The 22,986-nt window shown below is 40.7% G+C and overlaps 1 protein-coding gene across 2 annotated transcripts in view; it reads left to right on the forward strand.

Annotated features, from left to right (window-relative positions):
• LOC143896622 (Krueppel-like factor 6) overlaps positions 1-22,986 on the forward strand; it is a 343,503-nt gene that overhangs the window by 222,205 nt on the left and 98,312 nt on the right. The window contains exon 3 of one of the 2 annotated variants that reach the window (XM_077404573.1): positions 19,540-19,627. The exons of the other annotated variant lie outside the window; for it this stretch is intronic. The gene's annotated coding sequence lies outside the window, so the exon portion shown is untranslated. The remainder of the gene's footprint in view (positions 1-19,539; positions 19,628-22,986) is intronic. 2 annotated transcript variants of the gene reach the window in all.

A 22,986-nucleotide genomic window follows, 5' to 3' on the forward strand; every position in this document is an offset into this window, starting at 1 on the left:
TCTTTTATTCCGATCAATGATATTCTAAAAACATGTTGCTCCTAGAAACAATCAAAAATTGTGTGCGAATGTTCACTACAATGGAACTTCAATTAAAAGGATTTAATTTTTACTTTGAAGAATAAAGTTCGAGCTTTACACGCAAAATAAGGTTTAAATATTTTCAAGGGAATAATAGGCTTTCCTTTCTGTGGATAGTGTAGATCATATCTAATCGTCGGAGATGCTTTGCGCGCGTCTCGCAATCTGGAGCGGGAACTATATCGGGACCATATACGTTCCCCAATTCTATTCTGCATATTAAGCGATCCTCGCTGCCACCCCGTGGACCCGATATATCGAGTATGCCGTCTCGGATCGACAGCGCTGGCACGTCACTTATGAACTCCATGCCGTGGCATATGCCGATGATTGGCCGCCGACTCATCCCTCGCATTTCGATCCCCGTGCGTATATCTACACCCTTCCGTATTCTCCCGTGATCGTGTGGATCTATCACGTAAAGGCCGACACACGCCGTGAGCACGCGCACATGTATATGTACGCGTGCTTCGTTGATATAGGAACGGCGATTGTCAAACATTTTGATTTTGTGCGGTTCGTTGCGACAGTTTGACGTCTCATCTGTGCTCCCAGATTTTTACAGATGATCCTTACGTGGGCTGTGCGTGGATCAAGGCAAACTTACACATTCGAAATGACAAATGTCTTTTATGAACAATATATGACAAAGGAAAATGACACGAAGGATATAATGAGAAGCGTTATTATAATATCAATTAAAAAAATTTAAATGTGATAATATTCTACATAAATCCACAGCACACACATACATCTTTATACATTACACTTTACATATCAACAGCTGAACTATCTAAAAAATGAACATAACATTTTATAACATTCCATCAGCAGTAATGATGTGTTGCTGGATCTATTATAAATAATTTATTATACTACGATTAATCGAATCGAGCAGATTTTCAGTTTCGGAAATTATCAATATCTAGTAATCTAATTTATATTATTAATCAGGCAAATCGGAAAGACACATCTTACCAATCTGCAATCTCCACAGTTATATCTATATATGAAATAAATTATCAGTGACTTTGGTCGACAACGTTTCCGACGCTCCAATGCCGTATCTCGATGCCATATTGATTATTTATTTATCTTACCCAACCATGAGAAAATCTCGCCAGCCCTCTGTTTTCTGCTCTCTTGCATTCTTCCTCTTTCCCTCTTCTGTCGTCTGTTTTTCGATTCTCCCTTCTCTTGAAATGTACTTTGCACAGCAAAGTACGCGGACCGTGTTCACAATTTGATGGCACATGGTCACCCACGCGGTCGTGACACGTCCAACCTAATGAACCTCGCATGATAGAGTGTGACCATGGGCCACCTAGCTAACCAAGCCGGCTAAAAAGGAAAGGAAAAGGACACACGCGAGAAGAGAAAGCTAGTTGGTGGAGGAATCAAGCAAGCAGAAACAGGGGAAAGAGATAGAAAGGGCCGTATGACAGATAGGGAAAACAGACAAAGAGAGAAATAGGAGGAAGAAAGGGAGGAGAGAGAGAGAAGGATACGCAGGTAGGAAAAATGAAAGCCCATCGACGGTGATTAATTGCGCTGTGTCCCGCCACGTAACGAGCAATTAATTATTATCAGATAATCAAATAAACTGTTCTACTAGCCCTCTTTTCCGTTTTTGCTTCGGCTCTTTCGCGCGAAAAGATTATAGCTATACGGATTTTTAATTAGTCGCGTGCTCCGACATCGAACTCGTTTGTTTTCGTTATGTAACGCATGTGGTATTTTATGTCGCGAGCACATGCTTTTCTCGTTACTGTATCCGTTATATCGCATTGGACGATAAAAGCACTCGTCTGTGATTCGTAGGAATCGTTCGCGTGAAGTGTATAAGTACAAGCGTGTAAGCGTGGGTGTTCCGCTCTTGCGCGAAACTTTTTCTCTCTTCTTATCGTTTATTGTTTATCTTGATTCGTATTTTCGCTGCATATCCTTTTTTTCGCATCCCTTTTTGTTCGCCCCCACATCGTAAGAGTAACGAACCTTATCAGTCGCAATTATAAATATTATCGCAAACAAATTATCGAGTACCCTTGACTGATAGTCTTCCTCCTTCTCATCCTTATCGAATCCAATATCGCGTGCAGAATATTTTGAACGATACGATGAATGGATAAAACGTAGAGACCTAACAATAGGCAACGTTTCTTTGAATGTATGTCGTGACAAAGGCTTTTAGTAAATTTTATTCTGTCATTACTGTAAATATGTATTGTCTCAGTTATTAATACTGAGATGTATGACATTATAATTTATATTGAAATCACAACTATATATATTAGTACATTAAGGGAGTTCTATTTTGGTTATCATAAGGATACGAAGAGAGATTGATGGCTGGCTTTTCTGGATTATTTCAAGAAATGAGAAATAAAATGAGAATAAACTTCATATAGCCACTTTCGCGACAGAAAAGTTTAATAACAATTTCAGACAATCTTTTCCCTCCATTACGGAATTTCCGATTGAGTTCTCGAGCAAATCGTTTTCCAACTTTCGCACTTTGTTACGCCTGTGATCGAGTCTCGAGATTATATTCCGTCTGTTGATTTATCTACTTTCGCGCTCGGGAAAAATACGAGTGCGTCATCTAGGGGGATACTACTTTTGCACCGCCGCGCGGAGCAATCTTCAAGATTCTCCGTAACGATAACGTTACCGTTCTCGCCTTCGTCAGGACTTAGTCAGCTGCACGCATATACGCACGCCCTTTTTCCTTTCCACGTTTCTGCACGACGCGTGTCCCCGAGGATGGATACGCAACACGCGAGCATGCAAACGAACGTTGTGACTCACCGAGTCCGTTGAGGGCGCATTGCGCAGAACAAAGAGGAGAGAAATTACGAGAGAGCGAGAGAGAGAGAAAGAGAGATGTGGAGAGAAAGAAAAGGGTCACTGTACTCGGCACAAATTATCTATGAAAATAAACGTCGGGTGAGAGGAAAATACGAAAGCACAAGGAAAAATCCGACTAGCCTTACTAGATAAGAAATAAACTTATTTGCGCGCGATATCATTTCAGTCGCGAAAATAAATGCAAAGTGTTGACTATCGAAATTTATCTTTCAATTTCAGACGGATTTTCGTGCCGCACGAATGCCTCGCAATCCTGGCACTATAATAAATATAATTGCTCCGGTATGCCGTGAATACTCATTAAAGTCGTTGACTTTCTCCTGTAGCATCGTATATGTCAACCGTGCGAACTAGCTGACGAGATTTGCGAATTAATTTTCGAGTTAATATCGAACGTAAGCTCGCTGGTATTTCTACATGAGAACGCTGTCAGCTACAATCGCCGATTAATGCTAAAATAACCGATACCTAAACGAACATAGACAATTTGCCCACTGCGATGATTTCGATCATCATCTGCACTAGTTACAGTTTTTTAACCGCAGGAACGCTGCTTTCGCTGCTCCATCATTTTCATGGAAATATTATTGGAAAGCATAATAATCGCGCAAGCAGACAAGCAATGGATAAGTACGTGATAGTCTGCGCCAACAATTAATTACATCACAATAAGCTCGTGAAATAGTATAAAGATAAATGTATCGCTCTTAATTATCATATTTCTTTTATTTAAGTTCAAAAGTTCTAGAGAAGCAAGCTGTAGCTATTATATTACATTTTTCCATTGCGGGAGACCGATTAAAACAGACAGAAATTCGTTTAACATCTGACGGCTTAACCATCTGCAGCTCGCAGCGACGTAAATCTGGAACAATTCTTTCTCGACAATGGTGTGCTTTACCATACTTTTTAATTCCCACGTCAATTTTCTCTTTCTTTTTCCCTGTTGTAGTTATCCCTTCTTTTTTCCTCACTGTCGATTATTCGAGCATGCGAATAACGCGAATAACTCGCTCGTCCATGACACGGCCACGTTTCAGCAATTGAGGGAAAAGAGCGTGACGCGAAGTATGAAAGGCAGAAAGAAATGAAGAGAGAGAGAGAGAGAGAGGGAGAGAGAGAGAGGGAGTGAGGGACATGTGTGTTGACCAAAGCAAGACACGCAAAACGACCGAGATATAACGTACACACAGCCTTTCGTATGCTTGCGCGCGTGCAAACTACCGGCGTTTCTCGGTCCCGTTCGTGGCAAATCCAATTATTCGAAACGAGACCGCAAGCTTTCACAGTCTCGTTCAAACCCATCTATTTATACTGCGCAGCCGGGCGCGGGCGAGAACGGGAGAATGAAAAGAGACAGCGAGAAAAAGGGGATGGTCGTTGAAGGGGTGCGACGAGAGTTGAGGTAGGTCCGCGCGCGGGGGTGTACAGGGGTTGTGCTTTCTCTCTCCCTTTTTCCCAGCAGCGTAGCGAAATACACGCCGGAAATACTCGTTGACCACTATTCGTTTTCTCCTTTTCGTTGGAATTTTCTCTCTCTCTCGCTCTCTCTCTCTCTCTCTTTCTCTCTCGTTTTCTCTCTTTGACTATTCCGTCGCATTCCTCTCAGTGTGCCTAAACGCCCGCGCCGTAACCGCATTTGCACATATACGCGCGTGTTCGCTGATACGATTGTTGCGACCGGGGACGCAACGGGTGGATGCAACGGCGACGATGCTAACGTCAACGACGACACGTCCCGCCGACGTTTAGCGACGTGGTGACGCTGATTGCGGATAACGGGGAAGGTGGTTGAACGACTATAGCGAGGGAGCGAATGCACACTTAAAGTGTAATCGCGGCTGCAAGCGGACTGCAGGCGGTCGACCGACCGGCCCGGCCGGCCGGCCGATCGGTTAGTAAGCCGACGACGGCCTCAATAGCTCGTTTCCGTGCTGGCCAACCGGCGTTATTGCCTGCCTAATGGCGCAGGTACGTACGGCGAAGAACGGCCGCAACTGATATCGCTTCTAAATTGGACGGTTTGACGAATCAGCCGCGAACACAACTGCCACGAAAATGATTTTTCTGCTTTATAGTGTTTCGCGATCATCTTCAATCAATCGTCTAATCTCTAATACGTTGAAACATATCTATATATTGTCACGTTCTGACTGTTATAGTTCGTCCGTTTTTTGGTCAATGCATTTAAGCAATTTACCAGGGATTTGGACAAGTCGTGTGAAGGATATTATTATTATTTTTATTATTCGGGACCGAAAAGATATCTGAGTTTATACGTATGGTAACGAGGATCAGCTTTATTTATTTGGTTATAATTAGGATAATCAACGTCAAAATTGACAGGAATAGGTTTAAAGGGGGGTGCGTTTTCTAATTGTTGCAATTGTTGGAGGAAGGGGAGAGGATCTTGATTAGAAATGACTGCTTGCTTAATCTGGAATCTGATTTGTTTAATACGAACGCGCCTACCTCCTTTCTTCGTCATTCAGCCGCGTTCACGAAAATGAATTTTAAGCTCGCCACACTCTTCGGCAGCGCTCAAAACCAATCCGCCACACCCTCTGCTCGCCACACTCTTCGTCAGCGCTCAGATCGTCAGCGTAGAGGTCAAATTCACTTTCGGGAATTTGTCAAGATTATTGTCTGTTTCTGGGAACCAACTCCGTAATCGCCACGCTTTCGGCAGCGAAAGTACTGGATCGCCACACTCTTCGTCAGCGCCCCAGCACAGATCGCCACGCTTTGTCAGCGGAAACTGCGAGTCGGAATCCCAGAAGTGACAGTGATTATTACGACCTCCAAGAATCAACCCCGTAATCGCCACGCTTTCGGCAGCGAAAGCACTGGATCGCCACACTCTTCGTCAGCGCCCCAGCACAGATCGCCACACTTTGTCAGCGACAACTGCGAGTCGAGTCTTGGAAGTGATCGATTTTTGATTACGAAATGAGATTCCAGATTTTTACACTTGTTTCTTTTTAACTTATCTTACCTTTATTCTATATAAATCTCGATACAACTTGTGCGTGAAGCGCGGTCTTATGAGGTATGATAGTGTAGGGACTAAGTCCCAGAATTGAGCGCGAATGCTCGAACTTAGCGTATAGCGGAACGTAGGGAATCGAATAGGGTTAGGAGAGAGTCTAAGAATTACGTCTAGTCAAGACCGAAGTTAAAACTTATCTGCTTTCCGCGGCGTTTTTCCGCCCTATTTATACCCGAAAAAGACCGGAATCTCCCGCGCGAGATTCCCGCCTTTTTCTTACGCGTCTTAAGGGGGGAGGTATTCTAGAAGCTTCTAGAACATTCTAGAAGCGTAGTTTCGGGCCCATCTGGCCCCCAGCCCTTCAACGGACTCCGATAAGATAACCTAAACATTTACACTAACCCCGGCCGTTTCCTCGGAATTCCGAGCCTAGCGTGCGTCGTCTAAGCCTTCAAGACTTTTAACGTGCGTCGTCGGAAATATAAAATTTCCGTACGTAACAATATATAATTGGTGTCATCTATTAAGTATCCACTCGTTCAAATTGATGCTGCATATATTCTGTAGTGACATTTGTAACTATAATTAATTTCGCTAATGTTAATAATATAATAAAAGCGGTAGTAACTTATTTATAGAAAACACATTGCTTTATTTTTTAAACTTTATTTATTAAACGAATCCGAATGCATTTTTAATGCAGCACAAAATTACATTTGCAGGAACAATATAATCCCGTTTACCTGCATTAAAAGGTAAATTTTAATTTCATTAAAATTCCTCTTTCTCTCTATTAAATACCTAATACTTATACATGAATAAAAAAACAATAGGAAAGAAGTTCAATGTTACTGAGATTTATAATACCAATCTGAAATAAAAAAAAACAGGATATACGCGATTAAAATGTAATCAGATAAAATGGCATAGCGAGAATCGAGAATGAGAAGAAAGCGCGTAATGTACAAATATTACACGCTTCTCTCTCGCAATTCTCTTAGCCTGTTTTAGCAACTTTGGAGCCCCATTGCACGCAAGCTCTGGCAGGAGTCGAAAGAAGAACTTAACGAAATATTCAAATCCGAGCCGTGCGGGAAGAGCCAGGCTCTTAAATAATAACGTCCGCTTTCGGTATGCTAAGGATCTTCTATTTTTACGGGAAGAACACGGTCTCGAGAGTTTCTGCCTTCCTCGAAGTTTCGGGTCAAAAGGAACGCCGAGCTCGCAAACTTGGGTGCGACGCGCCGCGAAAGAGAATGAAATAGTTATCAGAAAAGAGCACGGCGGTAAGTATAATCTCGCGGTTTTGATTCCGGACGACGCGTGTTTGCGGGCGGATGCGATATACGGGCGGATTTTTCAACTGCTTTAAATCTCACGTTAAAAAGAAACGCAATTGCAAATATTATTGCACGCAATAATCACAATTATATATAGGTGTAATTTAATTACATATTGAACTAACTTCTTTTATATTTATAGAACAAATCGATTTTGAGGAAAAAGCGAGAGAAACTGAAATGTTATAAAACTTGTAGGATATTCATTTATGTAAAATTTTGTAACATTATTTTAAAACACCGAAGAAATGTCATTTGTCATTTAGTACAGCTATTCCACCTCAGATTTTATATCGCTGAATTATTTAAAATTAAACTCTTTTTAGATCCTGGTGACGTTGATATTTTATATTTATACACGTTAGAGATTTCGACGCTTATTACTTGTATACTATATGTATAATAGGGATATATTGAGAGGAATAAAAGAGTCGCGCGTTACAAATAATATATTTGCCTCTTTTTATTTTATATATATACCGCCGTCAAACATCGCTTTTTTATGATTAATTTCTGCGGATTCTTCTTTTCTTGTGAAAAATATATGAAAATTCTTGTTGAGCGAACGCGTCGATTGTAAAAAATATCAAAAATTTCGCGATTTTTAATACGAATTCGTGGGAATTGGCTCTCGCGGTGAAGGATGAAACAATCATCAGGAAAGAACGCAAGGGTATAACTCTCGAATTTTCATATCGACGCCGTATATCCGTGGCGCGCACGTACGAGTCGCGTACGTTCGCGAATTCAATCTCGCCGAGACCGGCAGGCGCGTTTTTCGCAGTTTTCCATCCAGCTTCCGCTTCGCCTTCGCTGGTTACGTTTCGGTTCAATCTGTCGGGCGACCCGGGGCCGTTTCTCCCGCGCCATCGCCGTCGCGCCGCGCCGCGGCTCGCTTCCAGAATCGATGACGGAACTCGCCACTATTCCCCGTCACCGTCGACAATTCACGCCTCCCGGTATCGTTCATATTTTAGCACGGTATTTGCGATCGCCAAACAATCCGAGCCGGTCTCCCGACAAGCGTTCGACGTTCCGGCGCGAATCCAGATCCGAACGACGCATCGAGCGCCGCTTGTTTGTCGTGCCACGTTCGTTTAATGAGTCAGGAATTTCGAGCATTTTATCGTCGACAACGTAGCGCACTGTCCGCAACCGGATTCGAACATGGTGTTGCATTTTAATGGTATAGCAACGGTCGCACGGCCGATCGTATTCTCCGTTAACGAGGCGTTCGATCGCATGAGAAATTGCCGCGGCAATAATTCCCAATTCCATTCCCCTGAAATGTGTAACTTTTATATCTCGTGGATAACGTATTTCCTCGAGTATTTTTCAATCGCCGTGATTTTTCACGGCGTAATAGTATTTCTCGAGTATCTTGGATAGCCCGAGAGGTAAGTTACGACGTAAAATCAGTTCTGATAAAAATTGGAGTGATATACTGATTAAAACTCAAACGACACAAAAGTTAATTGGTTCAACCATTTGATATTGAATCATGATGCTTTTTATATAAAACATTGCCAACTTGTTCGAAAATTTACAGAAAGATCGGTACATCGGAAGATACAGAACAGATAACAATCTAGAACATCTTGAAAGTTGATTGAAAGTTGATGAAGTTTCTTGAGCAAACTGGGATTCTTTATTGGCTATTTTGACTCGTATTCGCCTCACTTGTTATTAGTAGTGACGCGGCGCTATACAATTTGTAAAATTGGATATGAAAGCGCTCGTATTAACGATCGAATTTTGGCCCTTAAAGAGAAATTTATAAAATTAGATGCTTAATAATTGTATTAGGTATCTACATTTCTTTCAAAGTTACTATTTTCGGTAACTCCCTGTTTAATAGACATGATAATCACCTTTTACGGAGCGGCGTGATCCTTCATATGAAACGGCATGTTGGTAGGGAGGCAGGCAATCCATGGGAGGCACAAATCCAGATACATTATCCGGCGCTACCATAACGGTCAGCTGGGAACCGGCCAAATGGAGCCACGCGCCTTTGGTGGTCTCTCGTACCTTTCGTATCGCGGGTCCGTATATATCGCTCGCGTTACAAGACTCTCCCTACGGGTCTTTCCTTCGATCCTCTCGATTTTTCTCTGTGTCCTGCAGCACACGCCGTGCGGGGTGCATCGCGCGTATATACCCGAGACACAAACCCCACAACGGGGCTGACGGGCTAACCCCCCGCGGCGAGCTAACCCCCCCCCCCGAGCCCCGGCCGACCACACCGCGTTCACTCTGTTAAAACAGCAGGATGCGTGCGTCGCGATTACTGTAAGAGCGTTTCTGCGATATTACGCTGTCCTGCTGCAACATACGTAGAGATTTTATATTATTATTATCACACATTTGCGGTTGTCAAATTGAAATATATTATGCGTGGAAAATTTGTCAGCGATCTGATGTTGTACGTTAGAATCTCTGCAGAAGTGTTTAAACTATATAGATATCCATCAAGAGTCTAATCTATATAAACATAGGCATTTTCATTGATATAAGAATATTGATATGAGATAAGAAATATATTGTCTGTAAAAGTTGTTCCAACATGAAAGTCTTGATTGTTAAGAAGAGAAATCGTGATTGTATTAATTCGATATGAAACTTCATTACAGCTATATATGTTTACATTGAGGAATTCCATTAATAAAAAATTATTAAATATATGATAATTGAAAAATTTTAATCAAGAATTATAAAATATTTTAAAATATCTGTGCTTTCAGATGTCACGAAATTGCTACAAAACTATATGCACGTTATTTCTTCTTTTCTCTTGCAGCAAGAATTGCAGTAAGAATTAATGTACATATTTAAAGATAGAGATAGCAAAAACTTTAGCTATTTAAATGTTAAAATTTTATTGGATTTTACATACAAGCATTATCGTATTTAAACTACCTGTTGATCAAAAACTGCATGTATGAATATTTTCCTAATAAAATAATTTTTATATTTTACGCACCTGTAGCAATTCTATACGGGCGAATGGATGATTGCGACATATATCGTTACAATAACAAACGTATTTGGTACCGTTAATTCGCATCTGTCAATTATGCAAATCCCACTAACGCGCATATGTAAGTACATACATACCGCTCGCGTGTGCGGTGTGATGCAAGATTGATGGCGACTTTCGGTATAAGCTCATTGTAAACTCATTCGCAAGTTTCCCGAGAGACGGAGAGAGAAATAGCTGCCAGAAGATCACGACATGCGTCCCGCCGTACGACAAATCTCGTCTCGCGAAATCGGCAGGCAATTCCAGAAAGACTTTTATGCCGAGATTTGCGGCTCGCACTGCTAAAAATACGATCGTCGCGGTCGCGTTAAACGCGCCCGACGTTTCTCCAATAAAATGTTTTCTACGTGTTCGTCAGCGTCGCTCAACGAGCTTCGGGGAAATAACACCGTGAAATTAACAACCACGGCAGTGCTGCATAACTGTAAAACGGATTAATGCATTCCAACACAATTCAATTTTTTCCGTTTGGAAAAGAGAAGAAAAATTACAAAACTGTTATCCCGCCTATTGTGTCGATCAATCCGTTTGACAGCGCGGACATGACATCGCGACAACTTTATCGTCATCGAGCTCGTGCTGTGAACTCTAGTATGCAATTATTATATTATTTTAATCCTAGAATCGGCGTCTGATTTTCTTTTTGCATAAATGATCACCTGAGGTGATTTTTACACCTCAGTTAAAAGTCATTGTTATTGACTAGATATTGCATATTTTTTATTCTACAATTTATTAGTATTTGAAGAATTTGACAATATGTAATAGATTTACTCAACATTTTCTAAAAAAAAGTAAGGAGAAATAAAAAAATATTTAAAAACCGAAAGTTTGAGATTAATGTGAATTTTATTTTTTCGACACTGGGGGTGTAAAAATTACCCCAGGCGCTCGTTCCTGGATTAAGAGCAACTTTGATAATTAAATTACTATATTAATAATTATTCGTGTACACATTAAAGTTTTATGCGTATTACTAAAGCACATTTTTGTCAAAGAAATACTTCAAAACAGATGTTCTTCATTGAACGATACGAATTGAAGATAGCAATATTATTATAACTTGAAAAATATATTAGGAACTAAAATCGCGTGCGCCCTTATATATACGTTCTCTATACGTAATATTCTAAGATCTTAACAACACGCAATTTTCTTTAGCCGGTGGCAAATTGCTCGATTATGTTCGTGGACACAGTTATACATTAGGTACGCATTTAGAACAACGAGCTGAAGCTATATTGTCGACGCAAATACCGACGCAACTGCAATGGCATGGTTAATAAGCGCCTTTGTTACGACGTTAATTAAAACTACGCGGCATCACGCAACACTTAAAACCGCGCGCGGACCATCAACTTTCTCATTGCGCCCTTATCGTGCACTTGAACACTATGGACACACAATTATTTCGGCGCATACGCAACCCATTCGCATAATTGTTATTCCTTTTGCATACGTTTTTAGTTCAGAGCGTCTCTTGAATCCGTTATATAAATGAATATTTCCACACTCGTGTGTAATTTGCGTCTATTTTCAACTTGTATTCGTTTGTTTTCTGAGTCTTTTAATTATTAATTTATCTCGCGGTTGAACCTGGATGAGGATGTGAAGAATTTGTTCTGTTATTGTTGGTTAAATGGCTTTTACAACTCGTAAAAATATTCGTCGTTGTTGTCTGCAATACTTAACGATGTCGCTTGCGTAATATGAATTGAAACTTAAATTACATCTCGTTAATTATATTCAAACGTATACGGCGTGGCTTATTTTTGAAAGATTTTACCGTATAATTACTGTATAATTCAACGCTACATTACGAATCGGAAGCCGTAGAAGCCAGCTGCGCCCAACAGTTGTTTTGTTTAATCAGAGAGAAGAGGAAATTCTTTGCTGCACAGCTTACCGTCTGTTGGCTTATCTCTCCAGCTTTCACCCTTCGCAGTGTCTCTTTCCAGTTTTTTCCTTGGTCGTCCTTTTTTTCCCTCGCCGAGCGAGAGACGCAAACTGTGGATAGGATACACAGACTTGTAAAAGGGTCCATTCCAGTTGGCTAAACACAACATAGCTCGATCGTTTTTTTTTTATTTTGTCATTCTTTTGTCTATCTTCATAGAGTTTTCAAAAACCATCAGATACAGCAATATTAAACGTAAGGCAAAAATTCCAAAGTAAAAGGTACTGAAATACTACAAGTATGCAGACTAAAATATATTAACAAAGCCATTTACCTTATTTATTTTGATTGTATTTACTTTTTTATCAATATATATATATATTCCTCTCTCAAGAATACTGTATAAGTTTAAGGGATAGCATAATTAATTAGATTATGTATGAAAAAATGATAGTTAATTGGTACATCGTGTCTCTGATATAATATCGACTTATCTGATCCTTTTCCTACTACTTCTGTGTGTCGACAATTATGTTTCGTTTATAACCCACTCTTTATTAATAAATATCCAATAAAGAATATCGAGAGCCAATAAGTTTTCACATAGAGACTTGTTAGGAGACGAACAGGGGGAAGTGCAAGAATCACATTTTCTGTGGAATTTACAATCGCGACGGTGACATCCGCGGGCGGAAATCCTGCCCCATTGAAACGTATCTACGACAACCGGAGTTATAACCCCCTACGTGGTGAATCAGACTCATAAATTTTTTTTCCGCATTTTGTCCACGACGTATACACATTTCTCGATTCAAACTTTTCTCTCTCGCGCGCATCTGAGGAAGTCTCGCTTCGTGCGAGAGAAGGAGATAGAGAGCCCAGCGCGGTAGTCTCTCATTTTCCTCAGCCTCTGGCAAGCGTGTTCACGACGAGGCCCTTCGGGATTCAGAATATGTGCGGGAGAGCCACCCTTCGGCCGCCTCCCTCATCGCTCACCCACCCTTCGCGCACCGCCTGCCGCCGCCGCCGCCGTCCACCTTCGTGTCGCCCCGCGTGCCCCGAAATGACCAACGTGACATGCCACAGGCACAAAGGAAAACTTCATCTACCACCCGCCACGGAAACAGGGTCGCCCTCGCCGGCCATGCTGTCGCGACGAGAAGAAAAGAGCGGAAGGTTTATTTCTCAGAAGGAGTTTTATTCTCAGCACGTCAAGATTTATGTCCGCACTCGCCTACTGACGCGCTCGCGGTTCCTCCGCGGTGGCGTAGAACGGGGTACGGCTTACGATAACAAACGATAGTGATTTATGTTTTCTACTAATTGTTTTCTAGTTTAATATCCGTGAGAGCGCACGAGAGTCCACGCGTCCGCTCGATTTAAAGGGTTCCACGTTTTTGCGTCGCTAAACCGAAAATTAATTTATATCTGTTGCAATGGCAGCATAGAGAACTTTGTTACACTACAACGCTGTTTACTTGAATTTATGATAATAATTTTTATCTCTTCCAATGTATACGAAATATTTATTTTCAGTTTTAAATTTATTAGTCCTTTATCTACTAATTACTAGGATTTTTTTAAATTTCTGTATCATAAAATTGAAGGAAATTTGGTGACGTTTCATAATATTTTAAACAGCATAAATGTTTAATAATGACTCGAACAAAAGTTGTAGGGGTCGTCAAGTACTATCTTGTGGTGATAGTACTTTACGACCCTTACAACTTTTGTTCCAGTCATTTTCCGTGAAAGTGCGTTCTTTTTGAGATAACAGGGGGGGTCCCACACTTTTCGAATACTTCACATGTAAAATATAATGAAGTTATATACACACAGAAAAATCTATTATTTCATCGATTATATATGATATACCATACAGATAAGGATCAAATAACACTAAAAGACAATTATAAGATTGAAATAAGCTTTTTAGAGTTTCAATTATTCATTTATTTGTCACATACTTAAAAGATCGTAATAGAACAAAACTCATGCTAACGCGTCGGTAATCGCAATCAAACATTTTTCCAACAGTTTAAAGCGACAGGTCCGTGCATTGTGCACCGCATATTGCAGCGTGCGTTCTCCCGATGCTTTTACATATGTATGTGTGCGTATATATACGGACTCTGTTGCAGGCATCGAAAGGTCCTTACCGTTCGCGGATCTTTGGTATACTCGCTCAACGCCAGCCAGCAGGCGAACGAGCGAGCCGTAAAACGGTTCTTCGACGACTTTTCTCGATATCGATCTCGATCGCTATACGAATGGAATCGCCAGACTGGGAAGTTTCCTTAAACGTCGTGCTTGAGAGTTGGCACGCTTAAATTCCGGATACGGCTCGATGCGGCGATGTAATTCTCGCTGTAAACGCTTGACGTATATACGATTACCTTTATTTTAATTATTTTTTGCAATATAGAGAAGTTCTTGTGAATATCTTTTTGAAGAATGTGTATCAAAATATATACATATAAAATATTTAAGACGTTCTCTACGAATTATTGTAAAAAAAAATGTATCAAAATGAGTGATAATTTATCTTGAAATAACGTAGAGATTTACATTTTAGATAGCGGAGCTAATTATTGTCGCAAACAATTATTCTCATATGGGATTTTGTTGAAAAGAAAAACACGTATGCATATACGGAAGAAAAATTTCTTTGTGACGATATTTGAATCTGGTGATGAATTTCGTTTTACATTTAATTATATACATTTAACATTCGTCAGTGACAGAGTGCGTAACAGTGCGAAGGTTGACATCATTAATACTGAAATTTATGGCGATTGCATATGGCAAAGTTACACGTGCGTTCACGAAGCAACTGGGTGCTTCTAGGCATAGGGTGCCGAGCAATAGGTCGAAGCCTCTAATTAAAGGTAAATAATCGCACGCACGCGCGACCAACGCACGTGTGCGGGATCACGGGAACCCCGCGTTTCATTCCGCTTCGTTTCGATTCGGCGCTACTCTCTGGGGGGGAATGTGTCTTACAATAGTATTTCATATATTATGTTTACCGCTGCAAATTTCTACTGGCATTGAGTTCTCAGAATCTGACCAATATGTCTCGTTTCCCTTCTAGCGACTGTATTTACTACAATTATATTGATACATTACGCCGAAACTTAGCTATTTTGCCACTATATTTGATGTTATTTGTTACTTAACTGAAAATATATAATTTGCTCGTTTACTGATGTTCACTGTCATGTTGAAATAATTGTCGGTTGGAAGAGCAACGAAAAAAGATTGCGAAATAAATAATAATTGCTTGCAGTTTTTGCCAATGCCAGCGTTATCGCAATCATGGAAGGTAATCAGAAAGGCAAATCGTAGTCAAATGAAATTTTAAATCGAGATTTGATTCGCACGATTTCGCAAGAGTGTTTACGCGTACAGACTTTTTGCATCGACGCAAGCGCATTTTTGTGTTGAATAAAAAAAAAAGAGCAGTTTGTATTCCTGGCCTGTGTATCGTGACGCGGGAAAGCGAGCTTCCCTCGTCTCCCCCCTGTTCGCACCATCGAGCTATTTTTCCAGGTGGATTTTCACCGGTCGTCAGCTGGCGCGCGACCGGTTATCGGTGGCCGATGCAACTCAAACTGCCGATGACCGGTTTCAATTTGCAGGTCGGATTATTTCGTGCTTCCCAAACGCGCGCGCGGCGTGGCGGCTGCCGAGAGCCGCCGCCGGGCTGCCTCTCGCCGGCAATTCGCAATTTCCTGCCAATTCTGCTATCTCGTGCTGCGTGTGCCTGGTCGCAACCCGCCGTGCGGTAACGCCATATTTTGTCCGCCCTTCGTTTAGGAACACAGTGCGTACGGCGTTTAGTTCTGCAGGCGGATCATTTGCATCGCTTACTCGATGCAACCTAATCGTAGTAACGAATACGGTAAATGCAATTTACAGCGATTTTGAATAGTTGCAATCCATACGTAACAGGCTAGCGCGAATTAATCGACTCGCAAATTGCGATAAAATTAAATAATACACGAAATCAAATATGCAGACTATGGCTGGAGAAGCAAAGAAGTATATAAGTGTGAAAATCAATATTTGAAACTGTTAATTTCTTTCGTCAGATACAGAAATATCTATACTTCTCTTTATGCCCTTGTGCCTGATCGATGTTGAGTACGTTTCGCCTATTGGAATAGTCTCGCCTATACTACAACTCGAGGCGCATGAATGAACCGGAGAATGCTCGGAGGACGATTATGGGTCTCTCGTGATACTCACATGCATGCCTACACGGATATGCATATGAATGTCTCGAGAGACACAGACGTATTTCCTACTAGAGAAACGTATACGTATTTGTCTGGCTATGCTACTCAGTGGAGAGTGATAAACCTTCTGACGTCCACGACGGGTTAATTTCGTGTAACATGTATTGTTTCCTCATGTATAGTCGAACGGAAACCGTTGGAAACCATAACTGCTTTGAAACCGCAGTTTAAAGTGATTTATATTTGACACAATGCATTTATCATTCTACAGAAAAAGAGAAATGTCAAATTAAAACTTATATACTTAAATTAATGCGTTTATTGTTTTTTATTGTACATATGCAATAATCTGTAATCCTCTTGTAAGAATTTGATAATCTTAAATTTTTATATTATATTATTTTTTCTTGGTTGAACTATATGAAATGATTTCATTCAAGCATGTTTTCTTTGTTTAACGCAATGTAATCTTATTTCAAGATTTCCACGTTGAAGCTAAAGATATTTTCCAATCAAGAATATTCTTTTTTTTCTGTGCATAAAAGTGACGAAATACGTGACCATATCTTTTTCGCCAATCTTCTGAGCTTGGTTATAAAATAACGAAACTATTGATATTTTTCACATTATAGATTTATTATATAATTATACGTACATATATTACGTATATATTTTCGTACATATACGTATCTTTTACGATGTTGTAATGATTTTATGCCATTTATTAATTATTACATACTTATCATCACTTCTTCTTCTGGAAAGAGTTATAAATAAAATGTAAGGGGAGTCATTCTATATTCGGAATGCGCCCCTATGTAAAGTATCACCAAGATGTAATCGCTTATTATCCCTCATCGATATATGTCGAGGGACACAATAGAATGAGAAATCGATACCAATTAAAACAGATATATAGCGCCGGATTTACGCATTGATTACGAAAATGTTCGATGCAAAAATATTTGTCTCCCGAGAGCGGCACGGCGCATCACCCAGAAAATGCACGAGGATAAAAAGTTCAGCGCGGGCTTTTAACCCTCGCTTTATCGGAAAAGTTTGCCGGCCTTTATTTACCACGAGCTGCGCGCTTTGACCCCGTTTTTCCCTACGTTCCGTAATATAGTTAGAAATGAAGTTACGCTTATATAACCCTAACAATATCATGAGAACGGAAAGGGCGGAAAAGCTCGTAATTAAATATTCCCTTCATTTAACGCAATTTAAAAATGTGTAAAACATAATTATTGTCGGAAACATTGTTTTGAAAAAGTCGGTAAAAACGCTCAGAGTAAATGCAATACATGATGTAAAAGTGCCGATTCGCATTTCAGAGTCTTTATACCCTTTAATATGCGAGATAAAAAAATTTCGGCAAATACCTCAGCATTTCCGGAATTAAGACCATTTTCATCAGAACGGAAAATTTATCGTAAAAATGTATAAATGGCGCGGGAAAACATAACGTGGGTATAATACACTGTTAAATTCATAGGGTTAAATTAAACTCAATTTTGAGTAATCTTTAACTATTCCATATAGGTCGCCACTGCTCCTACTCAATATATAGTTAATTTGACTAAAACAATGTTAATTTGACTAAACCAATGCAGTTAAAATAATCCTATTTTGTTACAAACTAATAAATTTTGACGCACATGGTAGTTAAAAATAACAAAATAAACCCAACTCATGGTATTGGTTTAAATTTCATTTTCTAACCTTTAACAGTGCGTACGACGGGCAAAAATGAGATTTAACGCGAATGTATCTTCCTCTGTGGATGGTAAGCCTGTGCGTGAGACCGAAAGGTAAATGCGACATCCCTATCAAACACCGTGGAGAGAGCACTTTTGTCGGCTATGAGATTCTCCGTTTTCCGTTCTCTCTCCCTTTCTTTAGCTTCCTGCTAACGCACCCGTCACGGATCGCTGACCAAAATAATAATTACTTCACAGTTGTTGCTTTCGACCCGTCGCGTCGTCAAGCGTTGGATCTGCGTCTCACTCGATCGCCAATTAACTGATGCACGACGCAGCAGCCCGGTGCCGCACATTATTGCGATCATCGTCCCTTTTCATTCCGTTCGACATTAATTAGCATGCTTTGCATGCAGGCGTCGCTTCCTCGTGGAGCGAACGATAATTCATCCGCATTAATCGTCGAGATTGATTACGATCTGTTTACGTGTGAGCGGTGATAAAATCACGAATATATAATGGCATACTAAGTACCGTTTAGATATACGGAAACATATATTTAAATCGGACGAAAGTGCTAAGCGAAGCTTGAAATTAAACTGTGCATTCACAATTGTTGCGTTTTATAAATTTTTTTCATTTGGAACGCGACACTATTTTGGAATTAAAAGTTGAAAACCATTGGTAAATGAAAGCTTGTAGCTGAAGATGAAAATACAGACTGAATTATACATAAATTAAATTTTAAATAAAATACGTATAAAATCTGTTTTACGATACGATATTCTAATAGCGTTTTTCACTGGCAGAACTGGTGCGCACTCAGTGCACATTAAAGCCGTTGTACACTGATTTAAGTCTCTAATATTTAAAGTAAAATGCAAATATTTCGACTGATAAAATACTCAGTACATATTTTACCAAATAGTGCAATAAAGAATATTGAGGATTTCATGATTTAACCCGATTATATTAAACATACACTTTACGTTGGTTTGTGTACGACGGCTTTAATGTGCACTGAGTGCGCACCGGCTCTGCCAGTGAAAAACGCTATAAGAATGCTTATTTTTTAATCGACTAGTTCATCGTGCCGTGTTATCATAAAATAGCACGATCATATTTCGATATAAAATAAATCTCATTATTTCTCTACGCCGCCAAGTATCCGGCATTCGTTGTCGAAGGTATATTGAAGCAGCTATCGGTCTATATACATTCCCCGTTATTTCGTTCCGTTATTACCGCCTCATATTTCCGACGATCAAGAAGCGCGGAAGAATTCTCATTGTACTTGGATTCCCGTCCCCCTCAATTTCCGCTTGTAAAGCACGGACGTAGCACGAAACTTAATGGAATTCCCTCTTGTGCGTGTTACAGGTAAGAACGGACGATTTGCACCGAGCTGAATATTTCCCTCCGCGCTATTTCCCGCAACGTCGTTCGTCGGGTTGGAGCTACATTTCAGGTAGGATGGTTACATGTTTGTGGGTTACATGTTCTGTAACGGTGATGACTATAAGAAGAGAGAAGCGTCACCGAGACGCACACAACGGCCAGAGCGAGGAACGTTCTAGCAGACACCGACAGCCACCTTTATTTCTAATTGCGTCTCGACTTAATGGAACATGTTTAGCCAGCCGGCGAGCTGGCACAATCTCGGACGCGATTCCACCCCGAAATTAAGCACGCGAGTGCCGCCCTCTTCTCACCGGGAAAGCTGCCCCGCGATGACCGTCCGCAGCAGCCAGCCTCCGCTACTTCTGTCGCGTGTGTGTTACGAACACGTGATCGTGAACACGCGAGTGAGATTGCACCACTCGTGTGTGTGTGTGTGTGTGTATGTGTGTGTGTGTGTGTGTGTGTGTGTGTGTGTGTGTGTGTGTGTGTGTGTGTGTGTGTGCGTGTGCGGGCGGGTGTGTGTGTGTGCGTGTGTGTGTGTGTGTGTGCGTGTGTGTGTGTGTGTATGTGTGTGCGCGCGCGCTCGCTTATTGCTCGCTCGTTCGCTCATTCTTTCTCTCTCGGGGGCGGCAGCCTTTCTCAAAGGGACAGAAATTCATCCCGCTGCCGCGATACGCTTCGCAGCAGCGGTTGTTCCCCGGAGCGGTTCCTCTTTACGTTAACGCGAAAACGCGCTCCTCGTTCCTCGTGTACTTTGTGTCGATGCCGTGGCAATGCGATATAACGTTGCGAAATCGCTTTCCCGCCGGGCACTTTTTGCGTAGACGCACGTAGACGCGAAACCCTTTCCGAGGGATTATTGCGTGGCGGACTTTAATGTGAGCGCTTGTATTCTCAGATTCACATTTGGGAATGAAACGTGCGTAAATATACTCGTTTGAGGTGGAGTCTGGTGCAACGAAATACGAAATTGATCGTTATATTCTCTCGTATATATCTCGCGCGTATATTGCATCTCACTAACGAAAAAGAGTTCACTGTTAAGAATTAATTTTTACATTTTTGATTGCATTTCAACAAACAAAAGTAAATCATTTTGTAAAAGTGTTCGCAAATGGTAGTAGAAAAAGACTTTTGTCTTAATGTACATTACAAATACTAATGTTGGTCTAATTTTTCTATTCCTCAAAGAACAATTATTATCAAAGACACGTGACTCTCTTATGAAGTCAATAGATTTATTTATTTTTATTAAAAAGATAATATATTTTTTGTTTCTCTATTATTTCATCATCTTTTCGTTGATATAAGTTAATTAGCTAGCGAATGGTAAAATTAGTATAGCATGCTTTACTCTTTCTGCTGCGAAATGCGATGTATCTCTACGAAAATGGTGCTCAAATTGATGTGTGATTTTATTAGTTTCCACGCAATATGGGATGGGCGAAAATGGCACGTAACATTTTAATTGAACGACTGCCTAATAATATAGCTACGCCTTGGGATCATCAAAGAACACGAAAGATGAGAAATTTGTAGGAATTCAGCTTCGCAATTAACGAACATGCTATAATGCTGGTGATTAGCCAATTTTGAGTGTCTGTATAATTGCCGCTAGTTTTATAATTGTGCTATAATTTATTTTACAACATGCGCTTCTTTTACTACGTGCCTTCCACCGTATTTCCAGCATCGTAATTTGTATCGATATAGTTTTCAAAGGTGTTCATCTTCGAAATATAGAGACGCATCGATGTAGCGTATAACAATGTAAAAGTGTGGAAATATCACGTAATGGGATGCTATAAAAATAGAGGGGGAGAAAAAAAGGAAAACCAACGTCGTACGCTCTTTTCGATACCGGGGAGCTTTTCGTATATACCTCCCGTGACGCGGCGGGGTTCATAAATCATTGCACCTAAAGAATTTTTTCGCAAAAAACGTCGCAAGAGCAATGGCGACATCGTCTGTAGCTAAAGTATCGATCGATCTTACGAGATTCCCGCGGTAGAAATCTGATCCCCGTACAAAAGCGGCGGCGGGGACTAAAAGGAGGAGCGCGACGCGGTGGGTGTAATTTTCACTCTCAGTACGCGAAAGCCAAAGTTCGCAGGGGTTTGTTGCTACTTTTTGGCGGTCCTGCAATTTGTTTCCCTGACTCCCGTTAACCCTGTCACCCCGGCAAAAGAGGCGAGCAAAAACTCCTTATCTCGGGCGTAATGGCGAGAAACTTCGTGCCTCGTTAAACCGCCACTGATGCACGCCTGCATGCCGCGCGTGGATGAACGCACACGTTCGTTGCGAGAGTTGGTTGCGTGGCCCTTTGATGCCGCCCACAGCGTCGGAAAATAGACCACGGGTGCTCCCGCGATAATGCCCCGTTCATACCGATCGCCCTCCGGCTCTCTCTCAGGGCGCTCGGGTTATTCAGATTAAAAACGAGGAACTGACCTCGTTAGATCGCGCAACCTAGGCTTCTCTGCCGGGCATTGAACGCCCTACATAGTGTTACTACAGGAACGTCCGCGTGTGCGTTTGTACTCTCTCGCGATAAATACCAGAGAGAATTAAAAATATCCTTTAAGCGCGCCGAGAGTTTTTCTTTCATATTATTGTATTATAAATTTTCGTTATATACTTTTAATGCATGTGTTGGATTAATTTTGTTTTACTTAGCTGTTAAGCTTTATTCAAGGAAAAATGGCTTAAACTTGTCGGTAGCAAAATATAATTTTTAAACTATATGTAATATATTTTGTGTGGATTCTTAAATTGCTAAATTATTGTAGTTTAAGTATCTTGGAAATATGTTGTGTCTAAAAAAATATTATAGATTCAATTTATTAATGTCATTGTGTGTGTGTAGAAAACTTGTTAATCTTTTTTCGTTCGACTTTCGGTCAGTTTCGGTACCACCTTCGCGTTAGGAGGATCGTAAGTGGGAGAATAGCAATTCTCTCGGTACTCCAGAATGGACGGTAATAAATACGGGTTTCCTGACTCGTATAAATGTAGATAATGCTTGCTACATCGTTTTCCTCTCCATCGGTCCATTTAGCTAAAAGCTACAATCTCGTGCGCGGATCTTAATTACGTTAAAGATCGCGGTATGACAGGCCGGGCGCATAAAATAAATTATCATTCTTTTCTCTGTTTACCGATTCCATGCTATTTTGCATGCGTGTTTAGCAACAGAATTTGCTTTGGATAAAGCCCCGACGAGTCTAAAGCACATTTTGATATATTCAACATTATATATTTGCGAGATAATTTTCAATTTACTGATTGCTATTTATTTTGCTAATTGCGGTATAGTATCAATTTTGAGCTATTAATATCTTACTGCCGCGCTCGGTGCGTGGAAGGAGGGGGCTGCAAAATTACCAGCCGATCTCATCGAAATCTCGAACGAGAACGCGCTCGAAT

The sequence above is a fragment of the Temnothorax americanus genome, unplaced genomic scaffold, assembly GCF_048541705.1.
Source record: "Temnothorax americanus isolate GAGA-0224 unplaced genomic scaffold, ASM4854170v1 Scaffold19, whole genome shotgun sequence".
Taxonomy (NCBI): Eukaryota; Metazoa; Arthropoda; class Insecta; order Hymenoptera; family Formicidae; genus Temnothorax; species Temnothorax americanus.